This window comes from Vanellus vanellus (assembly GCF_965231255.1).
Source record: "Vanellus vanellus genome assembly, chromosome: 14".
NCBI lineage: Eukaryota > Metazoa > Chordata > Aves > Charadriiformes > Charadriidae > Vanellus > Vanellus vanellus.
In genome coordinates this window covers 9,581,200-9,594,219 of record NC_138919.1, presented here as the reverse complement: position 1 = coordinate 9,594,219, position 13,020 = coordinate 9,581,200, and positions in this window count along the sequence as shown.

Sequence of the window (13,020 nt, the reverse complement as noted above, 5' to 3'; positions counted from 1 at the left end):
TGCCAAAATATTAATGAAGGAGTCAAAAGAGATAAATCAGATGAGTCAAACCGGCCTTTGCTAAGCATATATAATAACTTTGCAGAAAACGACGCAAGTACAGGGGAAGCATTTAATAGCCAAGTGTCATATTGTCAACAGTTGTTACCATTACAGGATAGTGGTCACCAGCAGGATCTGTGAATTTGCCTGTCTTCAGAATAAAGAGGCATTTCAAATATTGTAGATATACTGTATACGTAAGTACTGACTTTCAATAGCAAGGCCTACACAAAACAGGTATTCATTTTGTATCTCTATTTAAGAAAGTCTAGTGTAAAATACAGTCAAAAGTATCTCTATTTATCTGAGGTCTAAAAATCCTCTGTTGGTGGACTAACATCATTGCTGTTTCTGCAAAGTGTGAATCAACTTCCCACACCTTAAATCAGCAAATTACTGTATCATTTCTCTTGTGTTTGTCATTCAGAGCACTTCATCTCAGAGAGGAGAGAAAACATTTGTTTCTTTGACAGTGGCTGATAACGAGTATACTTGTACAAAAGCATTTTATAAGGGTCAGTATGTAGCCTGTTACAGGGGTATTCTTACACAGCTTTTCAGCACAGAGCGAATGGAGAACGTGCTTTTGCTGCTATTGAATCATATCCATTCCTGCAAATGACTGGTTCCTCTACTTACAGTGTGATTGAGAAAGAGAGGGAAAAAGATCAGGTCAGTACTCACAGCGTGGTTCGACAAAACAGTACTACAACAATACAAAAATTATTAATATGATACAGCACCAGAAAGCATCATGTTACTGTGTATCTCGCATTACCACCTGCTGTGCTATACCATAATGGAGACAGGTCAACAGCTTCATTTCACTAAACAGATCAATCCATGAGGATAAGGCAATTTGTATTGCATTATTCTAGCTGTTTGATGTCTTCTATAAGTTGGTCATGACTTTATTTGAAAACCGGGTTTACATCTCTATAATGGTAAGCAGAAATACTAGTCCTCTATGCAGCAATTGGTTTTATATTATACAACATTTGTGGAATGTCTCTCATTAAACCATAACTCTGCATTGAAATTAGATTAGTCATTTTTCTACTCTGAATCTGCGGATTTTCCTATCAGTGCCTCTGCTTTCAGAACTGAATTTCTGCCTCAGTCACATTTCAGAAGAAGGTTAATTTTGCCAGCAATTTATATCATGTTATTCTTATTAAGAAATGGACTTAAAAAGAGAAAAATATCAAATACTTTTAGTTTACAAAAACTGAAGAGCTGATGAGAACACAAACAGCCTCATTTCTAACCCAGAACTACACACTTAAATTGACACAGCGAACATGTTAGCAAAACAAAACAATTCAGAAGAATAGAGATTAGAGAACAAAACAGAAAGAATTGATTAATTCTATTGATTCAGAGCAGCACTATGTGCATTTAGCACTACTCCAGAAATAAGACTCTTCCTGGTTTAGAATATACATGTCTAATGGAAATGCCATTACCTTAAGGACCAATGTAAACTGGGAAACAGAGCACCATCATTCCCATCTCCAAACAGTAAGAAAAACTTTCCGACTTGAAGCCTGAGTCAGTTTAGACTGTGTATCTCGTCAGCTTTTTCTGATATAGAAGAATAATAACCTTATACGTATTCTGATATCAGACTCGCTGAGAATAACAGCCTGATTTACAAGAGAACAGATATTTTCATCACGCAGTTCTACTTTTTCCTCTCCAGCAAGTGTTAGTGGGCAAGGTGGCAAAACGCATATCCTCAGGAAGGAATAACATTAAATACTGCTTGCCATATTCTTCAAATGAAAAAAAATCTGCAGAAACTAAACCCACACCCACAATGATCAGCTGACCTTTAGAGTCTTCTTTTCCCAGGGTCACCATCTTCATCCACCCCCTTCACAATGCCTCTGAGATCGCCACATCTTCAAGGCAAGTTTCTGACTACAGAGAGTAATCATTATGTGTGTAGAAACAGTAGACATTTAGTGCAGATAAGGACAGAACAAGTTCAGTGTTTGGTCTGAAATTGCCAGGAGAGGGAAAACGGGGTTCCAGAAGACCAACTGAGTTTTAACCTACTATCACATTCAGATAACTTTCCTATGGACCCATTCCTCAGACACTCCAATTCATGGCCTAGGATATTTCAACTGCCATTTACATTAAGATGTCAGGCTATGAACTGTAGGAGCAAGGCAGAATCATAGATTTGCCTCCAGCATCTCTCCTACACAGGCTGTAACCTCTGGCAACGGGGCAGAGCAGGCACCAACGAGCAGCAACGGCTGAGTCACTGCAGCTCTTTGCTTCAGCACCCACATGCCATTGCCATAAAAGAACTTTAACTAGGTCAAAAAATATACCCAGAATCATGACTGGTGTCATGCAAGGGTCTTGTGGATAGAGATACTGAAATTTAAGACAATGGTATTTAAAGCAGCAGAACTGAAACTGCAGCATCAATTGTCAACTAAATCTCTTGCTGTGAATAAAAATCAATGATAATCTTGTCTCTAACTTTTCAGGATGTGTTCAACAGATATATTACAAAGACTCTGAAAGCTAATGGAGCCTGGAATATGAGCTTCATCTTTAAAATGATATGTAATGTAATTATGCATAATGTTCTTCTACCGTGTTACAAATTTACAGAAGTTTGACTTCTGTATAATTGCTTATTTGACATTAGTGTCTGTGTAACTGAAATCATATTGAGCTTTCAGCTCGTCAAATATTTTGTGGTTTTCCACCTGTGAAACATTAGAATTGGCCTGACTTTTTCATGTTAATCTAGCCCAAGTAAAATGTCCCTTCTGATCGTCTTGGCTTTAGGTATTGCTTTCAGCCACCCACAGGGGCTGAATGTCCCGGAACCTAGACGGTCTTCATGGGAAGCAAATGTCCTTCTCGAGGACATAAGGCACTATCAGTACACCAAATCCATAACAGAGAGAAAGATGTTTCTCAGCATTTCCTCTGCAGTAGAGGAAACCTCATTGCACATGGGCAGTACTTACCCAATTCAAAGGTAAAATAAAGGGTAGCAAAGGAACTGAAGTTCCACTTCTAGGACATAACTTCAACACTTGCACATACGGCATCAGTATTCCATCACCCCGTGCACAAGATTTCCTCTCTTACATATTCTACTTTCATCACACTGGTGATTATTTGTATTCAGACAGCACAAAGAATATGCAACAGAACGGTGCTATGTAGAAGCTTGGAGCAAGCTAAAAGAGCATCCTCAACTAGCCACGAGCTCCGTTTCACCAAGGGCTCTGCTTTATAAGTGCATAGTCTTCATATAATTGAGCTGAAGACCAAATAGACTGGTATTTTTACCCGTAGTCAAAAATAAACATATCCTCAGCACCCACTATGATTTTGCAGTGCTCTTTTCCCTCCCAGTAACAAGTATTATAGCCAGGAGGCTCTGAGCACTGGTGTATGAGCACACTATACCATCAAAATAATCAGGCTGTAAGTATTCTGAATTCTTATTTGAATGTGCTGCTACATTGGTGAGCGATTTCTATTTTAAATTAAGAACAAGGACAATATGAATAAAGATGATTTTGAATTCATAAAGATGAATTTTGTTGGATTAAGGGAACAAGCATGCAAACATCTGACAAGGCTAAGCTTCAGCTATCTCGCAGCAAAAACAAAGCCAGCGCCACAAAATCTCTAAAAACTATGTTAAAAAAGACAGTGTAAAGGGAAGGTGAAAACCAATAGCAATGAAGGTTAAAACCCAATCCACATACTTTGCCTTTTCATGCACATAACTCACTGCGCAGAAAAAAGATTATCTCCCACCACTGGAATGGCTCAGTGCCTCAAGGAAATGCAAAACAATTACTGTTACAGAATAAAAAGAGACGACAGGATATGAGGAGGAATACTCTCCCAACAAAAGAAAAAAAATAAAAAGGAGAACAAGGGGGGAAAGCCTTACTGCATGCAAATGAAAAGACGCAGCAAAAGGACATTACATCGATAGGGAGAAAGACGTAAACAGGGCCAAGCAGACCTGGGGTGAAGCGGGGTAATACAAAGACTTATAGATCCAAGCTCTCCCAAGAACGGTTAAAGCATTCTTCCGAGCTAAAATCTTGCCCTCTTGAGCAAATGGCCCCTGCAAAAAGCCAAGCAACATCTCATTAAGCTGTACCTGTGCCTCACACAAAAGAAATGAGTCTCATAATGCATGGCAACAAAGGAAGGGCTGATCCTGATTTTTCATTGTTATTATAAATTAGGAACTATTTCACAGCAGCCATTGAAATTACTGTACAGAGATGGTAAACGCTCTGCAGATGTAAAATGAAGTCCAGGCTCAGGAGGAAATGCAGACTGCCTATTTTTAATCCTCTCGCAGGCCTTTTGTGATTGACACAAGGAAGGAAAATACAAACAGCAAATAAACTTTGTCAATTTTTCAGGTTATGATTAGCATAAAGCAATTTCCACACTTTTTTTTTTTTCCCCCATCACTGTTTTTGTGCTTATAGCACTTCTACCACTGATCTAACATCATGGGATGAATATTTTAAGGAAGAAACGACATGAGTGGCACCACAAAGTTTGTTTCTCAGGCAGGCAAGCTGCCATCCCTCAGAAGGCAGCTGAGTCACATAGTGTATAAATAACTCTGTCAAGAGAATAACTTAGTCTTGCTGTGAAATCACCCAGCAGAGCCAGAAAGGTGGGGAACACTGCGGCCATTACCACTGTGCTACCAGTTCCCATTCCCCCCACATCATCTGTAACAGCATTGCCTCTTTCAAGCAGCAAAGCTATGCATGAAGACAGATGAGAATGTCCTGTTCCCAACTGCAGACATCAGGCTTTGTGAGAATTCATTAACTCTATCTTGATTCGCAAGTGCTACCTGTGCTGAAGAGATCACTCGGGTGTCCACGTGCCAATTAGAAACAATCCTATGAAAAGGGATGGAACCATATACAAAGTTGGTGTGGAGAAGCGGTGGGTCACATCCAACCCAGCAGCATAACCCAGCAGGATTTCCCAGCTCTCAGACACAGCACAGCCTTTACCTGTCCCACCGTGAGCAGCCAGGACATGCCGAATAGAAAGTCAAGGTCATTCACAAGGTGGCAGCAGAGAGGCACACCTTTTCTGGAAGGCATTCATGGACGCACGCACGCAGAAATGTTTGCCTGCAACAAATACTGCTCTGGGAAACAGGCTTCTTTTAAAGCAATAAAGCTTATTATGCAAGAGTATTGGTGGCATTAAACTATATATATAACTTAACTCACGACCTCAACATCTCATATGAAAATTAAGACACATCTACACACATTGTTAAGCTGAGACCTTCCTTGTACCTTGACTCTATTTCTTCTTTACATCCAGAAATAACAGAAGAACATTTAGTCCTGTGCCTAGCAATGCTTTTGGCCAAACCCTCTAGTACAAAGACTAGGGAAATCTGCTTCACCACGGAGACAGGCGCATCACTGCCACTGTCAGCACAATATTGTCTCAAATCTTGGCATGTTTGGGGACCCAACGATGGAAGAAGGCTACTGTTCTCTCCTCGGTGGAAAGAGTGCTCCTTTACATCACATCATACGCCATGCAGAAATTATGCCACGGTAGTATCAGAAACTGTGTCCTGAAGAACCCTACTCTCTTTCACTGTTTTGCCATTGGTTTTTGGATGATTATGGCAAAGTTTCCAGTGCACCAGGAGTTAAAATAACGTAGACTAAAATCAGAGCTTTCCATAGCCAATTTCTAATCGTATTCCACCAGATAGCTTAATTTAACTTTCAACAATTGCACGAGTTCTGCAGCCACATCTCTCTCCAGCAGACCATTTGCGTGCAAAACAGAAGATCACAATACTCTATATAACCTCATAAAAACACGCAGCATAAGACACTAAGCATCGCTTTGCAAACTGTTTGCTCTTGTTTCTTGTTATATTTCTATCCTGTCTTTTTGCTACTCACAAATTCCAGGTCTCCAAAGAAATTTTGAAACGACACAACCTAAATGCAAAGTTATGTCACGGACTTGTGTCAGGTGAAATGTGAGGACTCCTTTGAGTCCCATCCTGAAGGCTCTGCACGGTCAGCATTTCCACTGACTTCAGGAAGAAGTCTGCCAGAAAGCTGAGCCTTACTATAAAAAGAAACTTAAAGATCCAAAACAAAGATGCAATTCCAGATGTATTTTTGCTCTATAAAGATTACTTTTACTACTTTAACAGAAGAAACCAACTCATTGCTTCCTGGACTGCCAGACCTTGCTCCAAAACTTGTGAAGCAGTACAAAGAGCTAACGGAAATGTTAAAATAAGGTGCTTCACTCTTCATCTCTAATCTGCCCTCTCTTAGTGAACACCATTACAGGCTTTGATGATGACTTGAATTCTCAGCTATATTAAGTTCCTTTAATTAGCAGGAGTAAATGTGGAGATTAACATAATCCATGGCCAAATATTATTGTATTTCTTACATCGAGCCAGACGATGTAAAAAGGCATGTGTAAATAACAACCTGCAATTTTTTCACCCTCCTAAAACCCAACTTTCCCTCAAATTTTCTTATCCTTTATTATCCTCTGCTTATGGAGCATGCAATGTTCAGCTCACTGCAAAACACATTTCTGAAAATGCTGATTTCTTGCCAGAGGAAAAGGCATAACACTCAAAATGAAAAAAAAATATAAATCCAGACAAAAAAATAATCCATATTTCCCTGTGAGAGTGATCTGAAAAGATATTATATCTCTCCTTCTTATGAGTGTGGTAGCTATATTCATTTATTGTAAACATTTTCATTTTCTTCTACCTTTTCATTCTCTTTTGACAGAGGTGATAGCTAAGGTCAAGTTATCCATTGCCTAATGAAACTATCCTGTCTCAAAAACAAAGAAACCAGCCTTTCTCTGGGTAACAATGGTTATTATTCTTCTTTCACCATCTCCTTTGCCTTCCTCTGTCCTCTCCATCTATACAGCAGATATTTTCTCCATTTTCTATTTTATTTTACACTCATTTTACGTCCATGTAACCGACAGACTCAGTTAAGGAACAGAAAAAGGATACTAAAAAAATCCCACACGGATGACATTTTCTTTCTACTTGATTTCTACAGAGAGAAAAAATGGTCTACTACCTACTGTCATCACATTACCAACACGGCAAAACATTTTTAGGATTGAAATGAAAATTAACTTCTCTCACGTACATTAGGAGGTATTTGTGAGGTGTCAACAATTGGAATGCAGTAGATGGCAGGCTGCGCTGCCAAGGCTGCTCCCTCGCTGTTGGACTGGGAGGTTCCTCACAGCCGCAATGCCAGCAGGCATGCCCGATCTCACTGCTACATCCTATCTGAAGAGAAAGATGGCTGGTAGCACAATACCGTCTTTCACATTTATCTCCCTTTCACAGACACCAGTCTAATATCCGTGAATACAAATGAAGGGATACTATGAAAATAAGTTCGTTTGGCATTGAGTTGACTGTGAATGACTAACAATCAATGAATAACCCAGTGGGTGTTTGATTACACGGTCTGCATGTTAGGTTTTTGAAGGCTAACATCTCAAAGCATATTTCCATCCCCTTGGCTCCCTACGAGAGGATAAACATTTCAAAGTAAGCACTGTCTTTCTCAGTATCTCTTTGTACAGCGCCCTAGCATAATGGGGCTGTGTTCTCCAAGCAGCTCTCAATGCAAAGTTCAACACCCATTTCCTTTTATAATCACACAATAAACAGCTTGTGTTTAGTCGTCTACTTTCCCGGTAGGCAAAAGCCTTACTGATCAGATCTCCTGTTAGTTAGCTGTTCACCTTGGCAGGAATCCTCTTGCTAGGTAAGAGAGGAGGAGATTGTTTTCCTCAGCAGCATTCTTGCTTGTGTTCACTTCCACAAATAATTTCAGCTAAAGACTACTTTTTTTTTTTTCCCCTCTAAGAGAGACATTTGTTGAAATTCATTTTGAGATGACTTAAAGACAAGTGAAATTCTTAAAGAGCACTTCAGCTGTGAATACCAGTCTCTTTGCCTTGCACCTTTGAAGATACTTCCTGAGATACCAGTGATCCAGCTTCTAAAATGAACACTTACTCTTTGAAATGAGATGGTATTTTGAAGACTAAGCATGTCTCAGCAGCATTTCATCTTAGCGTCCTGTTAAATGGAGCATTGATAGGAAGGTTGGTTCTCAGAAGCACCTATGCTGGCTACTGCACTTTATAGAATCATAGAATCATTCGGGTTGGAAAATACCTTTGAGATCATTGAGTCTAACCATTATCCTAACACTGTCAAGTCCACCACTAAACCATGTCCCTAAGCACCACATATACAACTCTTTCAATTAGCTGCAGGGATGGTGACTCAACCCCTTCCCTGGGCAACCCATTCCAATGCTTGATAACTCTTTCAGTGAAGAAATTTGTCCTAATATCCAATCTAAACCTCTCCTGGAGAAACTTGAGGCCATTTCCTCTTGTCATGTTACTTGTTACATGGGAAAAGAGATCGACACCCACCTCGCTACAAGCTCCTTTCAGGTAGTTGTAGAGTGATAAGGTCTCCCCTCAGCCTCCTTTTCTCCAGGCTAAATAACCCCAGTTCCCCCAGCCGCTCCTCATAAGCCTCATGCTCTAGACCCCTCACCAGCTCCGTTGTCCTTCTCTGGACATGCTCTAGCACCTCAATGTCCTTCTTGTAGTGAGGGGCCCAAAACTGAATACAGTATTCGAGGTGCGGCAGCACCAGTGCTGAGTACAGGGGGATGATCACTGCCCTAGTCCTGCTGGCCACACTGTTTCTGATACAAGCCAGGATGCTATTTGGCCTTCTTGGCCACCTGGGCACACTGCTGGCTCATATTTAGACGGCTGTCAACCAACACCCCCAGGTCCTTTTCTGCTGGGCAGCTTTCCAGCCACTCTTCCCCAAGTAGCACTGCATGGGGTTGTTGTGACCTAAGTGCCGGACCCAGCACTTGGTATTGTTGAACCTCGTACAGTTGACCTCAGCCCATCGCTGTAGAGCCTTCCTACCCCCAAGCAGATCAACACTCCCTCCCAACTTGGTGTCATCTGCAGACTGACTGAGGGTGCACTCGATCCCCTAATTCAGATCACTGATAAAGATATTGAAGAGAACTGGCCCCAGCACTGAGCCCTGGGGAACACCACTTGTGACCAGCTGCTGGATTTAACTCCATTCACCACAAATGTCTCATCATAAAGTTTTTTGTTAACACAGTAAAAGTAATTTAAGTCCTACTTGAGCTTCTAGGATTGGAGAACAAGTTTTTGCTAAACTTTTCAGTACCGCCAGGAGCAGACCCCCCTGCAGTAGCTCCACTGCACCAGCAAACACCCAGACAGCTGAGCTCCAGCAGCACCCACCTTGCCTCCATTCTGGAGAGAAATGGTCGATTCTCTCCAGCCAGGACAACAGAGCTGGAAGCAGCTCTGCAGGTTTGCCAGGGCCACCTGCAAATCTGCCTGACCTTCTGCCTTTTTTGCTCCCCCTTGAACTTTTTACCACTAATTACTACAGCTGCTTTTATTTCATAGTTCTGCCTCATAATTGTTTAGGACTAATCGCTGTTGGAAGGCATACTATAATCTTTAGATATTATCTTTATTTTGCATTAGAATATTTGCTTCGATCCTGAAGCACTTTGCAAAAGAAACTGACTTGCAAACCCTAAATAAATCACATTGTATTTGACACTGAAATACAACCCTAAGATACAACTGCCATGGAAACGAAGCACTGAAATGCATCTGCCACTGAAACTGTATCACCCTACTATAAAACTGGGCAGTTATTTATTAATAACATGAATGATTTAAAGCAGCAGAGAAGTCTACAAGAGTAATTTAGTTAGTCAAAACGGTTACTAAGTTTAGGAACAATTCAACACAGGAGAGCTAACTTGGAGCTGAGTATGAAATTGCTAGCAAAATAAATTCAGTGACCTTTGCCTCTTCTGCCTCCTCTGCCTATTCATTACCTGTTTATAAGTATACTGAGAATTTTAAACCTATTCAGTTTTAAAAGTTATTCGGTAATTTTCCTAAATTTCCCTCACTATAATTTTGTATCAGTAACGGAAATTCTACATTCAAGCTATATTGCTCAAATGGTAATCTGTATTTCTTGGTTAAAAGACAGCAAGTCCTTCAGAGAGGATTTTGAAGGGAGTTTAGTGATTTGCTTGAGTATTGTGGCATAACACCTACCCCCAAGAGACAAGGCAAAGGCAGAGGTGACTAGGGAAATGAATGCACACACAGTTCAGGTGTAACCACAGCAAATTCTCATTTAAACCGAAATGAAGTTTTGCTCACTCTTACATCAGCCATACCTCAACACTTTGAATTTTGAAATGACTGTATCTGTAATTTCATTTTCTGTCCAAATACCTGCACCTGCAACACCCATGCTACCGCACCACACTGCCGGAGCACCGGCATTTATACACAGGCCACAGCAGGAGTAACGGCTCCAGTGACTCACGCAGCAGCCGGAGCAGCAAGTGGCCATCGCTTTTGATTTTTAAAAGAAAGGTATTAGCTGATCAAGACAGTATCTGAACAGGATGACGCTTCGACTAAGACTTATACACCTTGGTTTTGTACCCATTTTCGGACATATTACTATGGGAAATTTTGAAAAACAGGAAGGAAAATCCCATCATTCATTGAAAAACGCATGAGCTGAGAAGTAAAACTGAGAAAGTTAGTTTTAGAGAATGTAATAATGTTAACTGCCACTAACATGTGAAGGGTGGGGATGATGGCCAGAGACACCTGGCCACCGTTGCACATTTGAGAGCTTGGAAATACTAATAAATATAACTGGCTGACACTGCCTGGGGTGTTGCTACGAGTGTCCCTTGATAATGCAGGGGACAAACGCTATTTGTTATAAATGCAACAGAGGCTTTGGAAAAGGAAAAGGGGTCAAACAACATTTAAATAGTAAAGGATAGGAGAGAGGCAAAAGGGAAAAGAAAAAAAAAAAGGGGGTACACTCTCTATTTTGGTTTTGCTTTACACCACTATAGCGTTTCTCTTAAACCAAACTGCTCATCAGTCTGTCCCAAGAACAACATGAACAATATTTCTGAAACAAAGACAACTCATTGAAGTTGGACTGTCAGAGCATACCTGCGGAGCACCTTATGGGTGAGCATCCCAGAAAATTCCTCCTGATGTCTCACTGTTACTATCTTCCCACCAGCCCATGGAGGATAGCATTGCCCCAGATATGTCATGGTGAATTAAGACATCAACGGAGACTAATGATTGGTATGAAACCAACATAAGAAAGGACAGAAATAGACCCCAGATAAAGGCAGCGTTCACTTCTCATATGCCTTAGACTCATCGTCTAGCCAAGACAGCTCACAAAAGTATAAATTTAGAGTCACCTGTAAGGGTAGTTTTCATATAATGGGCACCTGGTCTACTCTCAATAAGTCTGAACCCACCAATTTATTTCATGCAGCAATCAAACATTAATGGGCTTCTGTTTTTACCTGCCCAGACCTGAGACGGTGACTGAAAAAGATAAAGATAAAATTGCATCCCATCACAGGCCTTCAGAGGCAACTACGTGCTTTCCTCTTGCAGTCTTTTTCTTTTTGGTAAAGGGAAAGTTGGGGTTTATAAAAACTTTAAATACTTTGCATTTTCCAAACAGGAACTTCCCTGACAATCCATCATAGATTTCAGTCTCTTGATCATTTCTTTACATCTTGTGATAAAACAGAATGCCAAGAAAGAATTGTCTTAAAGGGCCATCCTATAAAAATAAGCAAGGGAATTTTTATTTCATATCTTGAAATTAGAAATGCATTATTGATGGGATCATTAATTATATATTTTGGATTTATAACCAAGATTTGAAGAAAAGCACAATATTTGAACGTACATAATTGCTATCACAGCATACAATCTCTTTTTCTTATTAAACACGGACCCCATTTCCTCCTTGTATGAATATTTTATTCTGAATATGTGTTCCAGTTATTTGGCAATATCTTCTGTTCCATTTCAGTCCTTATTTTGAAAGAAGGCAACCAAGATGTGAAGATTTCCTACTGATACAATCTACTTCTACTTCTAAACCAAAATAAACTTGAAGCACAACGTCTTAAAAAAACCCCTCTCAACTCCCTCCTCTCTCAAAGGCTCAGACCCACAGCCTGGGGGCACTGCAGGCACCTCAGTCCTTGACTGCATCTTCCCAGCCCTATACAAGTCACAGGGAAGGGCTTGCTTGTCCATGGCTTGCAGAATACTTGTCAGCTCAGATTATACAGATTATTGAAAGTTTTTGGATGGCAGTGAGTTGATTTGTAGCCTTTCAGAGGGCTCCCTCTGTGTGTGTGTGTGCATGCACACATACATGTGCATCTCCTTCTCTCAGACCAGGAGCAGAAAAGGAACGTTTATCAAGCTTTCAGTCACCCTAAAGAAACAGCATTATTTTCTAAGTGCATTCTTGAGCTGAAGACTCCAGAGAGATTTATCAAAATATAAACCAGGGAAGCCAATGTAGAGGTACACAAAGGAAGATTAAAAACTTTTGTGGACGTGTGTCCCACCTTTTTTCCCTTGCATGCTGCCAAATGCCTCAGGAGCTGCTACAGCTCTGGAAAAGCCGTGCAGGAGAGGGCAAGCTGGGTGAGACAGGGTGTGCGAGAGGCAGCAGGTTTGCAGGGCCAAAGAGCTGTGGGTAAAGGTGGCCATGATTTTCCTCGGCCTCACCGAGTTCCTTGTTGTGCGACAAAAGGCAGCTCTTCCTGCCTTGTACACTAAGTGCGTCAGATGTGAAGTAAATGACAGTGTATGTCAGGCTTCCTTTGCATGAAATTAGAGTCTTGCATTAAAGCATCTTTGGGTTATTTTTTTCCTCGCATGGAATAAAGAAGCTGGTTGATTCCCACAAACACACAATTTCTGAACTAAGAT